Below are 18,852 nucleotides of genomic sequence, written 5' to 3'. Positions count from 1 at the left end.
CAACAACCTTCTAAGGCTGATAACTTTATTATTCCATACAAATACAATTTTAATGCAGTATTGATTTTCTTGCTCTGGACTTAAAATAACAATCACACAGACCAAACGTATCTATTCTGTGATCAGAGTATGATTATTAGAAGTTGTGAGCTTCAGACAATTGTTATAATTAACAGAAATTAAAGAGAAAAATTCAGAATGTGTCCTGCCACTAGGCCAGTTGAGCCAACCACATAATTTTAAACCATATGATCGTTTATTTCATGTAATAAATTACAGAAATGTTTGTTTTTTGCAAGCACGTTGTCTATGAAAAAAGACAAAGACAAGCCAAAATTTAAATTTCTTATGTCATTTAAAAAATCAATTTTTTTTACAATTTGGAATTTGAAGTAGTCTTATATACAACAAAGCAGCCAAAGGAAAAAAAAGATGCACATAATCATTTGAGGTCACCTTTAAGCTACATAAATGCTTTGCATTTCCAACGATTTTCACACATCCATCACTCTCCCAATCTTACTACTCTGTTTGTGGTTGCACACAGTTTCTAAACTATCTTTTAAAATCAGTTAATTGATAAGTTTGTTGCTTTTCTTCACAGCATCTCCCTGTTCTAAGGTCTAGAACTGATGTTCTTTTTGCATATTCGACTGAAAACTCGGGAAACTTAACAATTGCCTTGGCTAACAACAGACACTTCATCCAGAATCAGGCCTACAGAAAAAAGTAAATTCCTTTGCAATAGATATTGTTAGTCCCAAAACACTGGCCATCTGCTTTTATACAGCAACTGGAAATGCCACTCGTTGGAAACAACAACACACCCAACAGATCCTCAAGATTTATTTTTTCCTTTTACTGTATTTTCTCATCAAAAACTTTTTGCAAACTGAAGAATGTCCATGGACCAAGCAGATTAGTCGAGTTGTATCACAGAAAACAGGTATTCGGTCCAGGTAGCAATTAAAATTAGTTCTTCCTCCACTCCTATGGAAAGGGACAAATAAGCAAGCAAAGCAAGGCTCATCAAGGTTATGGTAAATTACAGCATAAGTTTATCTTGCAATGATGCAATATTCACTAGCCAACTTTTTAACCAGAGCTTCCCTGGCTAACCTTGTCCCAAGGTTTCTTTATTTTACTGTTTAAAATACTGGTCCTTGTGCCTCAAAATTCTTACATGCTAGCCTGCTGCACTTGTGCCCCCAGCATGACTTGGCTAGTCTAGTCTTTAGTGGCCAGGTATCCATCAGTAGTTGCTTTTACGGGTATATGTATACACTTGCCTATTTGCCCTTTCTCCGGTTTTCTGGGAAGGAAGGAATGCTGTAGCAATTAACACAGAGAATACTAGTAGCCAAACCCCATGCTATCACAGGTATAATTCATTAAGTTGTACATTTAAAAAACAGCCATAAAATGGATGACAACTTAAAACCTAGGCAGTAACAGATCCACAAGCCCCTGTGATTGATTAAACTTGGTTGAATAATGCTAAAAACCAAAATAAACTATCAGAAGGGGTAGCCGTGTTAGTCCCTGGATCTGTAAAAAGCAGCAAAGAGTCCTGTGGCACCTTATAGACTAACAGACGTTTTGGAGGCATGAGCTTTCATGGGTGAATACTTGCATCCCGATAACAAAGTGGATATTCACACCACGAAAGCTCATGCTCCAAAACGTCTGGTTAGTCTATAAGGTGCCACAGGAACTCTTTGGCTGCTTAAAACAAAAAGAGCTCTCAGCCATGTTTGCAGGTGTTGTTGATCACTTCACCTATGTGGGGGTCATCCCAAATTCAAAGGATGTACAGATCAAATCCAACCCCCTTTACCAACAGGTGCAAATGCCTTAACCACACAACAGGGTGCTTTTTGAACACCAAGACTATTTCATTTCGACATGCCTACATGACCAAGGTTTCCAGTGGATCAAGCAAGCCTGCTTTTGCTTAACTTCTGTTGCATTTTACTTCATTAGGTAGCTGTTAAGACACTTTTGGTCTTTCCACACCAGCTATCAATTTAAATTAATGGTAACAGAATAAGCTACTGCCATTAACCATTCAGATCCCAGCAATCCGTCCCTAAGAAGGAGCTTCCTCCAGTTCTAAATTGCTTTTACAAACTGTGAACAATCAATTTATTTCATCAGTAGCCTGGAAAGGAAGGAACATTTTAGTCATAAAATGGCACTTTTCAGATACATAGAATGCTATAGAAAAGCTCCCACTAATCCAGTTAATGAAGGGTCTGTATTGCAATGTTTCTTAAATTAAAATGTTTTATCCATAAGGTTAGTAAGTTTGGCACTACACCTCCACTGAAAAATTAAATTTACAGGAGTAAATTAAAAGTGATAAATTTCAGTTACAAAATCAAATTTAAAAGAATGTCCCACCGACACTTTCAAGTGTTAACAGAGTCTGTTTGAAAGCATACTTGTTAATTTAAACTTTAATAACTCCTGGGGGAATTCTGCACCACTGCCTGATGAAGAATTCAAATGTCCCCAGCGCCGCAGAAAAATGACTTTTCTTGACAGGGAAGCAAAGGGAAGGGCTGCAAGAGCAGCTCATCGCAACCACTCTCCTTAGCAGTGCAGGTTATATCGTTTCAGGTTCCTAATACCCCTGCTTCCTCTGCGCCATCGCTCTTCAGCTGTGGGAAAAGGGGGTCGCTGTGTGTGGAGCTACACCCTCATCTGCCGCAAGCCCCTATGCACCTGGGCTTCCCATACCCACAGACAACCACGCCCCCCCACCAAAGCCTTACCCCATACACCCAAAACCAACCCTAGCCCTCCATACCCAAACCCCAAACCCCACCGAACTCAACCCCTGCATCTGGAGACCCAACCCCTAGCACCTAGCCACCTCCTGCCTCCAGATCCCCACCCCCTGCACCCAGACCACGCCCCCCATGAGTTCCCTGCACTTAAACCCCCACACTGATGATCCCCACCTCCCCTGCACCACCCTCATCCCCCCACAAGCCAGACCCCCATGCCACTGACCCCCCCAACTAGCTGCACCCAGTCCCCCCACCAGGCCCCATTCCCCCAACATCCAGACTCCCCCACAAACCCAGACCCCTCTGCTGAGCCCCAAACTTCTTCACCTGCAACCCCCTGCAGAGTCCCACTGTCCCTGCCACCCCCCCAAATGGAGCCTCTGTGCATTCAGAACCCCCTACCTAGACACCCCCCCCCACTGAGCTGCCTGCACTGATTGTCCCACACAGAACCTTCTCACTTCCACCTGTATCCCCCCCTTCATACTTGGATCCTGCCTGGCTGAGCCTGCCTGCCCCACACATGGTACACCTGGCACAGAGGGGCAGATCGGGGGGGGGGGTGTTTCTGGGGCAGGCCCAGTCTGTGTCCCGGGGTGGGTGGTGGGCAGGCTGCAGGGTGATCTCACACCATCATGCAGCCAGCAGCCTGTGCTCCCCACTGCCATGCTGGAGCCTCTGCATTTATTTATTGACAAATAAAACTCGCAGAAGTTTAAAATATTGTGCACAGAATTTTTAATTTTTTGGTGCAGAATGCCCCCAAGAGTATTAAACTGATGCAGTTTAGTGTGTAGACCAGGCCTAAGATCTAAAGAGCCGGGGGAGGAAGTATAAGACTCTGCTATCTGGGTATAGTGCTGGTGCCTGTGTCCTATCCCCAACTTCCATTAATTCAGGATTTGGGGGTGGGGTTACTTATCCACAAAAGTGTAGGAAGGAGGCAAACTGCATTCCATGGTCTTCTGGATACACTGGGACAGTGCTGCGACACCTGTGTTACCATCCCATTAATCCAGTACCCTGGAGCACCAAATCCTTCCTACCTGGCCTATTAGGTGGCTTTAGACACTCCTTCTTGTCCACAATTGTCAAGATGCTTCAGTCACTTAACAGCTGGTCTGCTTCTGCCTTCCCTGGGAGATCTAGCCCTAGCTATGACATCCACAGGATACCAACTTATATGAAGTTAAATGAATATAGCACCGTGCTGTGTAAACATAACACTGGAAATGTATGTTAAATTGGTTTAACTACATCAAAGTAACTATTCCCATGTAGCTTACACAAGAACTAATGTGTTGAGGCCAAAAGCCAGCCATTACTCAATATCTAGATTTCCTGGCTGGTGGTGAAGTTATAAGTAAAGTGCATAAAATTCTTTTAGATAAACCCCTACATGTAGTCTTCTGTAGGAGGAGAAAAAAAACTGGCAAGAGTGGATAAGGAAACTTTCACTGCACACGTCCTGTGGTTAAGTAACAAATTTCAATCTGACGCTGTCAGATTTTATCATGTAATATGGTATAGCTTTTATTTAAGACATTTTTAATGTTCAATAATAGACTTGTCAAATGTATTCAATAATTCTGCATTAACGAGATTTTAAGTTAGTACATCTTGAACAGTTATTTTCCCTTCCACCAAAACATATCAAGTGATAGGAGCATACAATGGACTACCTTGCTTGCAAGAAGTAAAAGCTTTTTTGAATTACACCAGAACACCATACCTTGAGCTATTTTTGTATTGCTTGTCTTAAAAAAAAGAAAAAGAAAAAAAAAAGACATCCAACTTCTGGAAGAAAAATGCTGGAAGAGACCTTTAACTGCCAAATCTGATCTCTTAATAAGCACAGGCACATGTCTTAACGCTTCTGATATTAGAAGGTTCCCACGAGCATCCATCAGAGAGGCAAAGCAGAGCTCAGTAGTAAAGTAGTCTCCAAACTAGTTTACAGAGGATGTGTCTTGATGGATGGGAAGCAACTCAGATCATGCAGGGTTTCTGCTAAAGTTAAAAGATCCAGGCTAGCCAATGGGTAATACTGAAAACAGATTCAGTTAGTCTTCCCTCCCTACCCCACAACCAACACAGAGTTTATCAAGTGGGGGCGAAGGGTGGGGAGGGGAGAGAAAGTCTGTAGAACTGAGATAGCCAGGAAAATCACATGATTGTTACTTAAGTAATCTAACCCTTAGAAATTAGAAACAGGAAATCCATTTTGAGCTTAGTACAATCCATAAATCTTCTGTTTCCTGTAGTTGTGAAAAAAGCAACTAAATTGTGTGTGGTTGAGCTGTTGGTTTTTCTTCTTTTTAAAGCCATAGAGGAGTTGACATTCAACACCCAGTGAGGATCTACATGAACAGAATTGACCTTTTATAGTTTTTCACAGACATTGTTCAGCATAACTAACAAGTTACATGGTTTTAAATGTTATCAGAATGTCTATTTTGAAGTAAGTGTTATGGTACACTATCATTACTTTAGACAAAATTCAGAATTGGCAAAAAACCATTTAAAAAAAAATAAAAATGGTTTATATATAGCTAAATACACTCTTTCCCCCAAAGAAGAGTTTTGGATACAAAGATTCCCTTACAGTGCACATTAACACATAAGAACTAGAAAGTGAATCTGACCTACACAAACTGAGCAAAGTGTAAGACAGGTGAACAAATGATGTAAGATTATATTCAAATGGAAATAATGTTTGAAGTTTACCAATACTTTAGCACAAGTATAGAAAAATTTTAAACTGTGACTTAGTCCAAGTTTTTCTTTAAATAATTATGGTTTATAACCCTCCTCCCTTCAAATAAATTATATAGGTAGGTATCAAGAAACAGGGAGAATCAAAGCTGCAAATGTAATATTTTGCATATGTTATGTGTCTATTCCTGTCTCTTCTGTATTTTGGCCCAACCCTGCCAAGAGCTCAAAAGCAGGTAGACCCCAAAACCTAAGTGGATCCCTACTGAATTAGACTGCAAGCTTTTCATGTAGAGTGACCATGGATGAAATCCTGGTTCCACTGAAGTCAATAGCAAAACTCTCCTTGCCTTCATATGCATTTATACAGGACCTAGTCAATGGTCTGAGCCCTGATTTAAGTGCTTGTGGTATTAACTCAATACAAATATTGACCAACAGTTTAGACAAAGCATGCATTTATATTTCACTCAAAGGCTAAAATCCCTAGTGGTTCAAAGGAATTCTTTTAAATGAGCAAAAATGCCATTTAATATGAACAAGAACAGTGACTGGGGAGGGGGTAGAGTAACTCGTCTGCTCACATCACAAAAGGTTGTGAATGACACATTTAAAAATTTGAGTACAGATATCCTTGTGATTATGTACTGCCATCTGAGCTAATGTCCAAACATGCTAATAAACATTTAACTCCTAAAAAACAGCCTCAGAAAAGCAGAAGTAGAAACGTACCGAAACCCTAACACCAATCCAGGAAACAACCTAGTGACAAACTGGAAAGTTCCCAACCTACCAGCTAGATGAAAACAAACTACATTTTTAATTCTACTTAACTAAGGCCCAAGGATGCAGATGTTATCCATACAAATGAACTTCTACGGTTGTTTGGAATCTCATTTCAGTTTTAGGGGCTCTGCATGGGTATAATGTTCCATCCATACTAACCAACTGGTTTTATGGTTTATTAAAAAGTCAGCCCTAGCTATATGTACTTTCTGCAATATTTAATCTACATACATTTGATGTTCTACAATCTTTTTCTGGTTTTCTTATTGTTTTAAATCTCATGCCAAATAAGTTTAGTTTTGCTTAAGATGGTGTGAAATTGGTACAGGCAGTTTTAGGAAAAAATACATGTCAAATACTCCCCAGGGAAGACAGAACTCTGACCTTAAAGTAGAACCAAGTCAAGAGAGAAAGCTTGGTCCTTTGTGAAATATGAGGGAAATGAAAACTCATTTCCAGAAAGTGTTGAGGGGAAGCTGACAACGGGCTACTGTGGGACACTGGAAATGCTTATTACCTTGGAAAGGTACTAAGCACAGTTACATGTATTGAAAGTTTGTTTTAAAATACAAGTGGCTTCTTTATTTTATTGAGAGGGAACAGTTTGTTTATAACGTAAAACTTGCTTATCTAAATATAAATTCAGATATTAAGTTAAACCAAACATTATATACAATAGTTAGAACAAATATCTCTTTCCTAGCTATCACTTTCGTTTCTGAAGAACTGTAAAAGTGCTTGCTTACTTTCCATGCTGAATAGCTAGCACTCACAAATAGAAAAAACACCCAATAAACTAAGTCTTTGCAAGTTTATGTCTGAGTGCCTGATGCCATCCAGTTCAAATAAAAAGCAGCAACTAAATTTTAAAGTCTTGACATTTCTGACATTCTGCATCTCATAATATATAACTATTCAGTGCAAGAAAATTAGCAACTACAAATGATTGCTGATTTCTTGTGCAAGAAGTGACTGATGACAGAATGATACAAATGTAAAACTAGTAAGAAAATTCCTGATGCATTTTGTGTTATAAAAGTTTGTGGATTACCCAATGTGTTCCCCTTCCAAGTCTTGAACAACTGAAGACCACTACTACTCGTCTACATTCCAAATGTCAAACTCTTCTGAAAGTCAATGGTCTAAGAAGTGGTAGTGAAAGTAACTTAATATCACTTCAAGGTAAAAAAGATCTAGTGATCAGGGCACTGCGCTGGGACTCAGGATACCAGGATTCATTTTCTGGCTCAGCCACAGACTTTCAGTGAGGCTTCAGAAAAATCACTTGTTTTATTTTGTGCCTCAGTTGAGTTTCCCCTCTGTAAATATGCATAGTACTTCCCAAATTCACAAGTTTTGAAGTACACTGACAATATCCTTTAATTCAAAGCAACTGTCCAGTTTCATCACCAAAAGATGAAGCTACAGTAAGAAGCCCTTTCTACATAAAAAGGGAAGGCAGATGTGTTTAATACTTCAGTAGTACTGCACCAAGTGCTTGCTAGATTAAGATGTGTACTACCTTTTTTATTGAATGAGTGACAACATTAAAGACTGTTTTATTTTAATTTTTACCAAAATGAGTTGAGAGTAAGCACATGAAAGCGACACAAACTGACCAATATATTTTCTTGGCTTCTAGAGATAGGAGTACAACTACCATTCTTTAGTATTATGTCCGCATTAAAACTGCGTTTAGAACTGGAAACAGAGCATATTTTTATATACAGCGCTACCTTGATATAACACGAATTTGGATATAACGCAGTAAAGCAGTGCTCGGGGGAGGGGGGGGCTGCACATTCCAGTGGATCAAAGCAAGTTCAATATAACATGGTTTCACCTATAACGCGGTAAGATTTTTTGGCTCCCACGGCCAGCGTTATCTCGAGGTAGAGGTGTATAATTATAGACAGCAAGGAGTCACAACCAGTTTCACTCTTCTGGCATTTAATAAAGCTTGAGGAACAGCAAAGGTATTGGAGACCTTGATCTCAAATTCAACAGTGCTCCCTGACCCTCCCAAAAAACCCTCTAAGGCCTTTACAAGCTCGGTCAAAACTCAATGGCATTTCTTTGTAATGTGGTAACCTTTGAATGCAGCATCTGACTAATTCCAATATTTCAGGGAATGTTCTATGCAGACTGGAACCAGACTGATTTAGGATAAACTGCAAGACCAATGGGAAACACATGAAGCTGCTGCCAGCTTGTAAGCAAATCTCCAAATCACCTCTACAATTGTCTATAGCAGGGATCGGCAACCGTCGGCCTGTGGCTCGCCAGGGTAAGCCCCCTGGTGGGCTGGGCCGGTTTGTTTACCTGCGCACACAGCAGGTAAGCAAACTGGCCCGGCCCACCAGGGGGCTTACCCTGGCATGCCGTGTGCCAAAGGTTGCCAATCCCTAGTCTATAGATTAAAAAACCCTGGTTGATAGCATCCATCAACGTCTTCCAACATAACAATACCTTATCTCATCTCTGCTCAGCGTCCCAATAGTTTAACATTGATACCATGAATGACTTATCACCCAGACAGAAATGAAGAGGAGGAGGGAGGGGAATGGGTGCGTATGGAGGCGTGTGCACACAGTCCTTCATTTGAGTGGAGAACAGGGACCCAGGTATGGGGCAGCAGAAAGTGCCCTCGCATGGGGGAAGTGGGAAAATGAACGTTTATTATATACAGCCCTTGCTATCTAGGGAGGAGGAAATGGGAAGCAAAACACCAGCCATCGTAGTGCAAATGGGGAATACAGAGAACCTCTGGTGCGGGGAGGAGTTTGGAGAGATGCAGGGAATCCCTGAAAGAGAGACCAGGAATATGGCACTGTTGGACCGCAGAGCAGGAACGGAGTCTGACAGCCAAAATGCGATCGTAAGCAGAGCTTCCGTTTATTCTATCCCAGCATGCATTTATACATAGTTTCATTCAGCAATCAGGTAATGACCAATTGGTTAATTAAGATAACAGAAACAACTGTAACTAGTTGGGATAATTAACATCCGACACACCTGTCTAGCTCATTATCCTAATTACAGTTAATTAACTAATGAAAACAAACCCAGAGCCAGGTCTTCACACGCAGATCCAGCGTAATTAATTTATCTCAGAAGCAAAACAACCTCAGCGTTTCTCATTACTTATCCCACACCTCCCCCCTATATTCAAAATCAAAAAAAGGGGAAAGAGAGAGAAAACATTCCCAACTCATAATAACATAACGCTATAACCTATCACAAACAAAAAATTAAGGATTAATAAAATCAACCTGTATGACCATACAATCCTTGAACATAATTCCAAAAAACATCAAACGAACAAAAACACAATAAACAGAAGATGAGGAAAATTCTGCAACACCCCCCCCCTTTTTTTTTTTTTTTTTTTTTTTGAAATATCCCTCAGCTGTCAGGTGATCAAGCTGACACTGAGGGTGGGGGGTCTTTAAGAAAGACACATCAAACCACATGACAACACAACAACGATTCTGGCCAGAAAACAGACAACACAAAACATAACAGAGAACACAAAACATCATGGTACACTAAATACCTATATAGCCACACAAATTTTCTTTCAGACACAAAAATCATTTCAAGCGAGTAACTCATTTACGGAGGATCAGACTGAAAAAGTCCTGGCAGAGCTAACAAACAGCTCTCCTCCGGGGGCTCTGGGTCCGCGACGTCTGAGCGCGTCTCGTGAGGCTCCTCCGCATCTGCCTGCCATCACTCCGGAGGACGCAGCCAAGGCCGGACCCACTTCGCTGGTATCCACCTAGGACCTGCATCAGTGGCAACACACGCATAACCCCCTGCCCCATGTTAGCAAGTCAACTGGTCCTTTCCATATTTGCTGCTGATAATCGAACCACTTGACCAAGGGTCGGGGGGCCGTACCCTGTTCTTCCCCAGTCATCCCGCTGATATGTTTAATTGCAGGGGGCACCTGGTTGTTTTTACCAACATGTAACCAGTTAAGTACATAAAGAGTTTTCAGTAAGCGAGCGGCAGGCGTCTTGTCCAAAGCGTCTGCCCGCTCACTGCGAATCCCCCCTTTTTGTCTTAAGAGGAGCGCCTTCAAAGAGGCGTGAGCACGCTCAATAATAGCTTGCCCAGTAGAATTGCCAGGTACACCCGTAGAATGCTGCACACCCCAGTGGGAAAGAAACTGGGCAGTGCGATGAGAAACATAACCCCCGCCATTATCAGTCTTAATGAGGGCAGGAACCCCCATCACGGCAAAGCATGCTTGCCAATGCTTAAATCACATCACGAGAGCTAGTAGAGGCCATAAGCTGTCGCCCAAGTAAAGCCAGAAAAGGTATCAATGGTAAACATGAATATTGCGCAAGGTGCCAAACTCAGCAGACGTGGTAACATCAGACTGCCAAACTTGAAGTGACAATAGGCCACGGGGATTAACACCAGATACAAGGGGCAACACATGCTGTTGACAATCAGGGCAGGAGGCCACGATAGCACGAGCGTCAGTAATAGAAATCGCAAACTGACGTGCTAAAGCACGGGCAGACTGATGAAAAAATTCATGGGAAACCCGTGCCTGGGCAAATGAATTCGGAACATGGGCAACGCCAACTAACTGATCAATCAGTGCATTGCCCTCGGCAAGACCATCTTGTAATCCAGAGTGGCTCCTAATATGCATAACAAAATAAGGGCACCGTCGAGCATTTAAAAGATGCCATAACTGAAGAAGAGCAGTCCATAAAACAGAATTCGTAACACGGCCCAACAGGGAGCGTTCTAAACGTTGAAGCACACCTACAGCATACAGAGAGTTACTGACAATATTCAAAGGGGTATCGGGCCATTTTTCAAAGGTTGCGAACAATAGCACGAAGCTCTAGAACCTGCAGGGAGCCTTCAGCAAGAACAAACTCGTGATGCCAATGGCCGTCAATAAACCAAAGAAGTCCTGCACGCTGGGCACTGCCGCTGGCATCGGTGAAAACGGTTGAGACCAGCAACTGGACTAGACTGCAACATTAGGGCTTTTTCCAGAGGAAGCGTGGTAAGCAAAAATTCGGTGCGAGGGAAAATGGCTACTGAAGTAACCGGCGTAATCCATGGTGGCAAGTACAAAAGAAAGGTGAGTAGCAAGCAACTGAGTCACAGTAACATCATCAAAGGGCAAATAAATGGTATGAGGGTCAATACCTGCAATGGCCAGCAAACGGCATCGGGCCATGTAAATGAGATGAGCAATCGCATCAAGCCACGTAGTCACAGTCGTGGTATAGTGCGAAGGTGGAAAAAAGCCATTCAATGCCCACCAGTGGATCGGAAAGGGCCTCATGCCATTGAAAAAGTAAAGCTTCCAAAGAGGCATCTTTAGAAAAAAATTGCCAAAAAAATGGGCAAGTCCGGATAAATACGCCCCGAATAACGTGTTGCAAGTTTATCTGCAATATTTTGTAAGGTAACCTGGTGCTGACTCTGCAGAGAGCGAGGTTCATCCGGAGCACGTCCGCCTTGAAGCAGTTGAACCAAGGGCGCAAGATCCTCATTAGTTATACCACAAAGACCGCGAACCCACTGCAAATCGCCCACCAAGCGCTGAACGTCATGTAAATTATGAATGTCCATCCGAAAGGTTAAATTCTGTGGGCGTACAATCGAATCCGTAATTTCCATACCAAGATACCGATATGGGGCTTGCCGCTGAAGTTTTTCTGGAGCAATCACCAGCCCAGCCTTTCGCAAAACTGAGTCAATTTCAGCAAATCGCCGCATCCACAGCAAAATGGGCGCCAGTAAACAAAAGATCATCCATATAATGATAAATAATCCAATCAGGGTGCGCCAATCGCAGGGGTGCTATAGCCCAAGCAACATAAGATTGACAAATGGTAGGAGAATTTTTCATACCTTGTGGCAGAAACAGTCTATTGATACCGCCGGGCAGGTGCAGCCTTATTTATAGAAGGCACAGAAAAGGCAAATTTCTCGCGGTCCGCGGGATGCAAGGCAATGGTAAAAAAGCAGTCCTTTAGATCAACAACAAGCAGAGGCCATCCGTGCGGAAGCATAGTAGGTGTGGGCAGCCCAGGCTGGAGGGCGCCCATATCCTTCATTACAGCATTGACAGCGCGTAGATCTTGTAACAAACGCCAATGCCCAGACTTTTTGGGAATGGTAAAAATAGGGGTATTCCAAGGGCTAACAGAAGGTTCAAGGTGGCCCATAGCCAATTGTTCCTGCACAAGTTCATGCACCCGGGCGAGCTTATCTTTGGGCAGCGGCCACTGAGCGACCCAGACCGGCGTGGTGGTTGTCCATTCCAGCTGTAGGATCGGTCGCCCCTCAGTGGCCGCTAAGCAAAAGGTGAATTTTGCAACACAACGCCCCACTGACTTAAACAGTCCCGACCTAAAAGCCATATCGGAGCCGGCATTACATAGGGGCGAACTTTTGCGCTTGTGGCCGGATCTTCCACATCAGAAATGGTAATAAAATTCACACTAATGCGAGTCAATTGAGTCCCCACCAATGCCGGTCACCGGTGTGGCGGCATCCTGCAAGGGCCAAGATTCCGGCCAAAACCGAGCGGGGACTATAGTCACATCGGCCCCTGTATCCAGCAAGGCTTCATGAATAATCTGCCGCCCATCGGACCCTTGAAGCCGAACAGTACGGGTGGGCTTGCGCGAAGTAATGTCCATAGCAAAAGCAATTTGGGGAGGGCTAGTGGATCCAAATCCTCGGGACCCACGATCAATCGGGGTCGATCGGGGTACACATCCCTTGAAGGGTATTAGTTGAGCAATGCGTGTGCCAGCAATTATAGTTACAGGGAGGCAGAGGGCGCGTACCATTATCCCAATGTTCCCGGTATAATCGGCGTCAATAAGGCCAGGTAAAACAAAAATACCCTGTTTTGATGTTGACGAACGGCCAATCAAAAGAGCACTTAGTCCGAATCCTAATGGGCCATCAGTGTTAGAAGGAAGAACGTGAACTTTATCAGTCTCTAGAACTACATCTGATGCTGTGGCCAGGTCCACTCCGGCACTGCCACGGGTTGCTCCGGTGAGGTGTTCCAGGCAGCCGGGTTGGTAGGTGAAGGTACTTGTATCGTCGCGCTCCTCCGAGGGGCGCTCCGTGATCCGTTTCCCGGCAGCGGTGTTCCATCTTTCTTGTAACGCGCCCAGCAATCATTGGCATGATGTCCAAACTTATTACATCGTGCACAAGCACCAGTTGCAGAGTTAGGAGACATATCAGAGGTTCGCTGCCCAAACCTATTACGTCGTGTACAAGCGCCTGTTGCAGCTCTAGATGACATATCAGAGGTTCGCTGCCCATTTTGCATTGGGCAGTCCCGCCAGAGGTGCCCGGGTTTTCCACAACTAAAACAAGGGCCGGCCGGCCGGGTCGATCTTTTAGCCCCCCATCGTCGCCCGAGCAGAGGTCGTAACGCCACGGCTAGTGCAGAGGCCTGTGCCTCAGCATGAATTGCTGCCTTATCCGTCTCCTCAAACATAGTGGCCTTATTACATGCTTCAATCATTTCCATCAGGGACGCAGTCTTGGGCAAGGTGGCTAAGATACGGCGGCAAGTGGAATTTGCATTCTGGGTGGCAAGATCAAGTCCAACTGCAGTCCTGGCTTCTGGCGTCAGGTTAGGTGATCTATCAATAGCCTCTCGGAGGCGATCCAAAAAGGTGGAATATGGTTCTGATAGGCCTTGTGTGATTTTAGCATAGGGAGGGTTCGGCTTCCCCATCTGGGGCACTGCCTTAAAAGCAGCCAAAGCTAGTTCTTGTGATTGCTGCAGGATCCGGGGTTCAAGACGGGCTTGCAAATGCGGGTCAGCAAAACGGCCGGCTCCCAAAAGCATCTCAGTAGTGGCCACGTGCCGGGGATCACCGTCCGGCAGATCCAGATTGTGGACAAGGGCCAAGTCGATTCTCTTGGCCCAATCATCTTTCCACAACAGTTTTTGCGTAGGTGTAAGAAGCAGATCAGCTAGTTTAATTGCATCATACGGACACATCGCCTGGCCCGTAAATACCTGTTCGATAAGAGACTGTACATATAGATTATCTAGTCCATAAGCCATAATTGATTTCTGTGCCTCACGGATCAATTTCCAATCCAAAGGGGCCCATTGTCGGTGATTAGGATGTTGAGGGTCTGGCATAATTACTGGAAAGGCCTCAGGTGTCAGCCCTTCAAGGATGGCTTCCTTTATGACCCCGTGCCAACGCTGTACTGGGTCCGGAGGGTCCCCGGGGTCAGGTGGGGCAGAAGGGCAAGTCGGACGAAAACACTCGTGAAGACGTGACCGTGATGATCCAGCTGGAAAACCTTGTTTTTGATCCAATTTGTTAAAAATGGCCTGCAGTTGTCGACCCTGGCGCTGCAGTTCCTCATAAAGAGCATCAGACCGGGTAAACTGAGTAAAATCAGGACATGACTGTGATGGCACATGTTCCACCCGAGCCTCCTCTGCTTCCCCGCATTCATGACACCCCCAGGTCCCGTGGATACGGCACGGCTTTGAAAGGGGTGCATATGGCAAAGTTGTCTCCATAGGCTCGGGTGTATCGGGCGGTAGCGGGACCGAAGCAGGATCAGTTATATCAGGGCCAATAGCTACGTTGGAGGGTAATGGCATCGTAGCAGAGGCAACATCATCCATAGGGAAGGGGTCGGAAGCCAAGGGTATCACTGTGTCCTCACCACCAAAAAAATCCCTGGCTCCAACCGGCAAAACGGAGGGTATTCCGGGCGTTGGGTGACAAAGGTCAGAGAGAGCCGCCTGTACTCCTGCCTCGGCTGCAAAGGCTTCCACTATCTCTGTTGTCTTCTTCCATATTGGACTCAGGGAGAAGGCTTCCTTGTCACCCTGAGCCACTGATTTCCAAAGTTCACAGCCCATCTGCTCCCACACAGTTTTATCAAATATTGTATTGGGTGAAACAGAAAGTCCCCTTGAACGTCCCCACTGTAGTAAGCGGGATAATGCATCAGAGGGGAACTTTTCTCCCCGTCGCTCCGCGATGCGTGTCAGAATTTCATGCACCATTTTCTCCTCTGCAGACGCAGCGGCTCCCATATTTACTGCTCACCTCTAGGTTCAGGTGTGCCCCTTTTTTTTTTTTTTTTTTTTTTTAAACGCCCTGCAGCTTACCGCTCGGCACTGGGCTTCAGGTGCTTCTCTCCGTTTGGACGCTCTATGGTTCCCAGCCGTACAACTCTGTTCAGATGCGTCCTTCTTCTTTGGACGCCCTGCAGTCGCCGCTTGACACTCAGGCGCGCTTCTCTTTTTCGGACGTCCTGCGGCTTTTTTTTTTTTTTTTTTTTTTTTTTTCTCTCTCTCGGACGCCCGACGCTGAAACTTCAGGCGCGTCCCTCTTTTTCTTTTTATCAACTCAGGCCACCAACACTATCTTCAATAATCACATCGGGGTCACCATTTGTTGGACCGCAGAGCAGGAACGGAGTCTGACAGCCAAAATGCGATCGTAAGCAGAGCTTCCGTTTATTCTATCCCAGCATGCATTTATACATAGTTTCATTCAGCAATCAGGTAATGACCAATTGGTTAATTAAGATAACAGAAACAACTGTAACTAGTTGGGATAATTAACATCCGACACACCTGTCTAGCTCATTATCCTAATTACAGTTAATTAACTAATGAAAACAAACCCAGAGCCAGGTCTTCACACGCAGATCCAGCGTAATTAATTTATCTCAGAAGCAAAACAACCTCAGCGTTTCTCATTACTTATCCCACATGGCACACTGGGATTTTTGGCCTACACAAGCGATGAAGTTTGTGACCCTCCACCCCTCCTTCATGTTAAATGCAATCAATTAGTTCTTTCCTATATCAGAACAAAAGATGAAGGACGAGATGCTACTACTTAGAACAGCAAGAAAGGCACACTAACGTCATACATTGCATACCAATGAACTTGTTCCCTTTCAGGTCACCCATGGCTAATGCAGGCCAGATCTATACTAGACTTCTGCCAGCATAGCTATATTGGTCATCAGCATGGCATGCTGTAATCCCTGACCAACATCGCTGTGCCAGCAAAAGCCCACACTGCAGAAGCAGCTTTACTGGAAAATCTGCACTTTTACAGGCACAGCGTGATTCACTCTTTGGGGGTTGTTTTATTATACCAGTACTAAGCGCACCTTTGCCAGTACAGATGCATCCAGACCAGGAGCTCTTTGCCAGCATCGTATAATGGTATTCTTATACTAGTAAAGCATTCCAATGCAGGCATGGCCTGGGATCACCCTACTAAACAAGTACTTCTGGGATGGGTAGATCTATCCATTATATAATTAGACTGGATTACTTTTGTTGTCCAAGTCTGTCAGCAATGTGATACTACAAAGCATTTATGGTGTATCAAAATGGAAGAGTTCTAATTTGCAGCACTCCCTTTTGTGGTGCAATTTAATTCATACACAGAAGAGTACAATAAAGTAAAACTTGACACTTTAAAACAAGGCTGTTCAGTCCCACAAAAACATCCACATACGTGGACCCTTGAAGCTGCAGGCATTGTCCCTGCCCTCAATATGGTTGTTTAGATTATTCCTATGAAAACTGATGTTTTAACCTGATAATTATGTAATTATGTTAGTTCATTTGTAAACTCTTAGGGGCACAGAGTGCCTTCTGAAGTACGTTTCTGTACAGTGTCAAACACGTAAGATTGAAGAAATACTATTGCAATGGTTTGGACACCTGTCAGCAATGAGCTCAGAAAGGATAACATTCATGGTGATACATACCAGAGGACAAGGAACTAGAAATAGATGAAGACCAAAGATTTGTTGGATAGACACAGTGAATGACAGAGAACAAAAAGGTTTAAAGATGAACAAAGCCACGAAGCCACAAAAAGACAGGAAGTGGTAGAAAGACTTAATTCAGCCCAATCACTGCTGCTGAGCTCATGGGCAGGAATCAAAGAAAATCATAGAAGAAAAGACCGCGTAGGCGGCCACCTATCTCTGACTGGGAACTTCAGGCACTACCACTCTACAAATACACTTTCCCAAAATAAATAGAAAAACATCCATTACACAATTTCTCTTGGTATTTTAAAAAGCATTTCCTGTTATTAGATACTATTTATCACTGCAAGTATACAACATTATTCGGAAAAAGATGATTGTCTACTTTTTTGTAAATTTTTATTTATCCAAAAGCCCAGCCAAGCTGATTTTTATAGTACATAAAGAAATCTAACTGAAACATGAAAGACAAAGGGTAATAATGGAAGTTATCTACTCAGGAAGAAGTTATTTAGAATGGAAAAAAGTATGTTAAATATTCAGGTTTGAAAGCCTTGAGGAAATATATCCTTAAAATTATCAGTTACTTAGAAATAGTGTTAAAATTATGCATTACATCTACAAATTTGCTGATAACTATTTATGCACTAAGGGATACAGACAAGAGTTTGTTTCTCTCTGGCTTCAAGCCACCAAGTCACTTTCCTTTTTTAAATTTTGTGTTAGAACCTTCTTTTTCTCTTTCTGGGACATTTAGAATGAAGTACACTATTGAGCTAAGTTTGTACTGATTTCTTACCTTCAATATTTAACTCAAAACAGACGTGGCAAAACGAGAGTGTTTCTTTTTCTGTTCCCAGTTTACACACGCTGCAAACATTATCATCATTCAAGTCAATGTTAACAAACTGCTCTTCATTCATAGTGCCCCTAGAAAAAAGGAAAAGGTGATAACGTTATTTTAGAACATTATACTATCCCTTTTGTCAAAATGAGGAAGCAAGAAATATATTCTGCATTTCTTGACAAGATAACAAACCCCACTATTCAGTCAATATGCATCCACATTTACTATAGAAACCGTGTGGTTCCTGAAAGTGGTTTTGAGTTCTGGACACAGATGCACTGAAGAAAATAAAGGCTACAAACTCATTTATGCAGTATTATTGTTTTATGCATCAGAGTGTAACTTCCGAAAGCAATACAAGCAATCAGATGTCTGTCCCTTTTCATACCTTATGTGTTCACATAATTTAAACAACATGAAAACACTGCAAGGACTAACGTGGTTTCTATATGCGCTCTGTTAACTCCACTGCATAAATATTTTAATGGCACTAGAGACGTTTACCTAAACCACGTCCTCCTTCGTAACTCTCCAGTCAGACATTAGACAACAACAAAGCATTTCCTACCCTACGCGATGGTGTGTCCCCCCCCGCCCTGGCCCGCCCGCGGCGTCTGGTGGCACAACGAGTTCAGGCAGGTTTCCTCTGGCAGCCCCGGCAGAGGCTGCAGCCAGGAGCCTGCCGGGACAGAGCCTGTCACGAGCCCCGGCTCTGAAACCAGCGCCTGGAAACTGTACCGAGGTTCCCAGCAGCAGGACGCGGACCCGCGCCGGGGAACTCGGGCGGCAGCTGCGAGCGAGGCGGGCCGGGAGCGACCCCCCCTGGCCCCACGCGGCGAAGCGGCCGGCACGGGGCGCAGCAGGTCCCCAGAGCCGAGCCCCAGGGGCCCGGGCTGGACTGGCGGGGGCGGC

General features: G+C 43.8%; 1 pseudogene; it reads right to left on the bottom strand.

Annotated features, from left to right (window-relative positions):
- The window catches only part of LOC123361210, a 31,672-nt pseudogene extending 13,153 nt beyond the window's left edge, over positions 1–18,519 (bottom strand).
- Between the last annotated feature and the right edge of the window lie 333 nt (positions 18,520–18,852).

Source organism: Mauremys mutica, unplaced genomic scaffold (assembly GCF_020497125.1).
Source record: "Mauremys mutica isolate MM-2020 ecotype Southern unplaced genomic scaffold, ASM2049712v1 Super-Scaffold_100412, whole genome shotgun sequence".
Lineage (NCBI taxonomy): Eukaryota > Metazoa > Chordata > Testudines > Geoemydidae > Mauremys > Mauremys mutica.
Note: the sequence above shows the minus strand (reverse complement) of the source record. Positions and strands in the feature narration are given on the sequence as shown.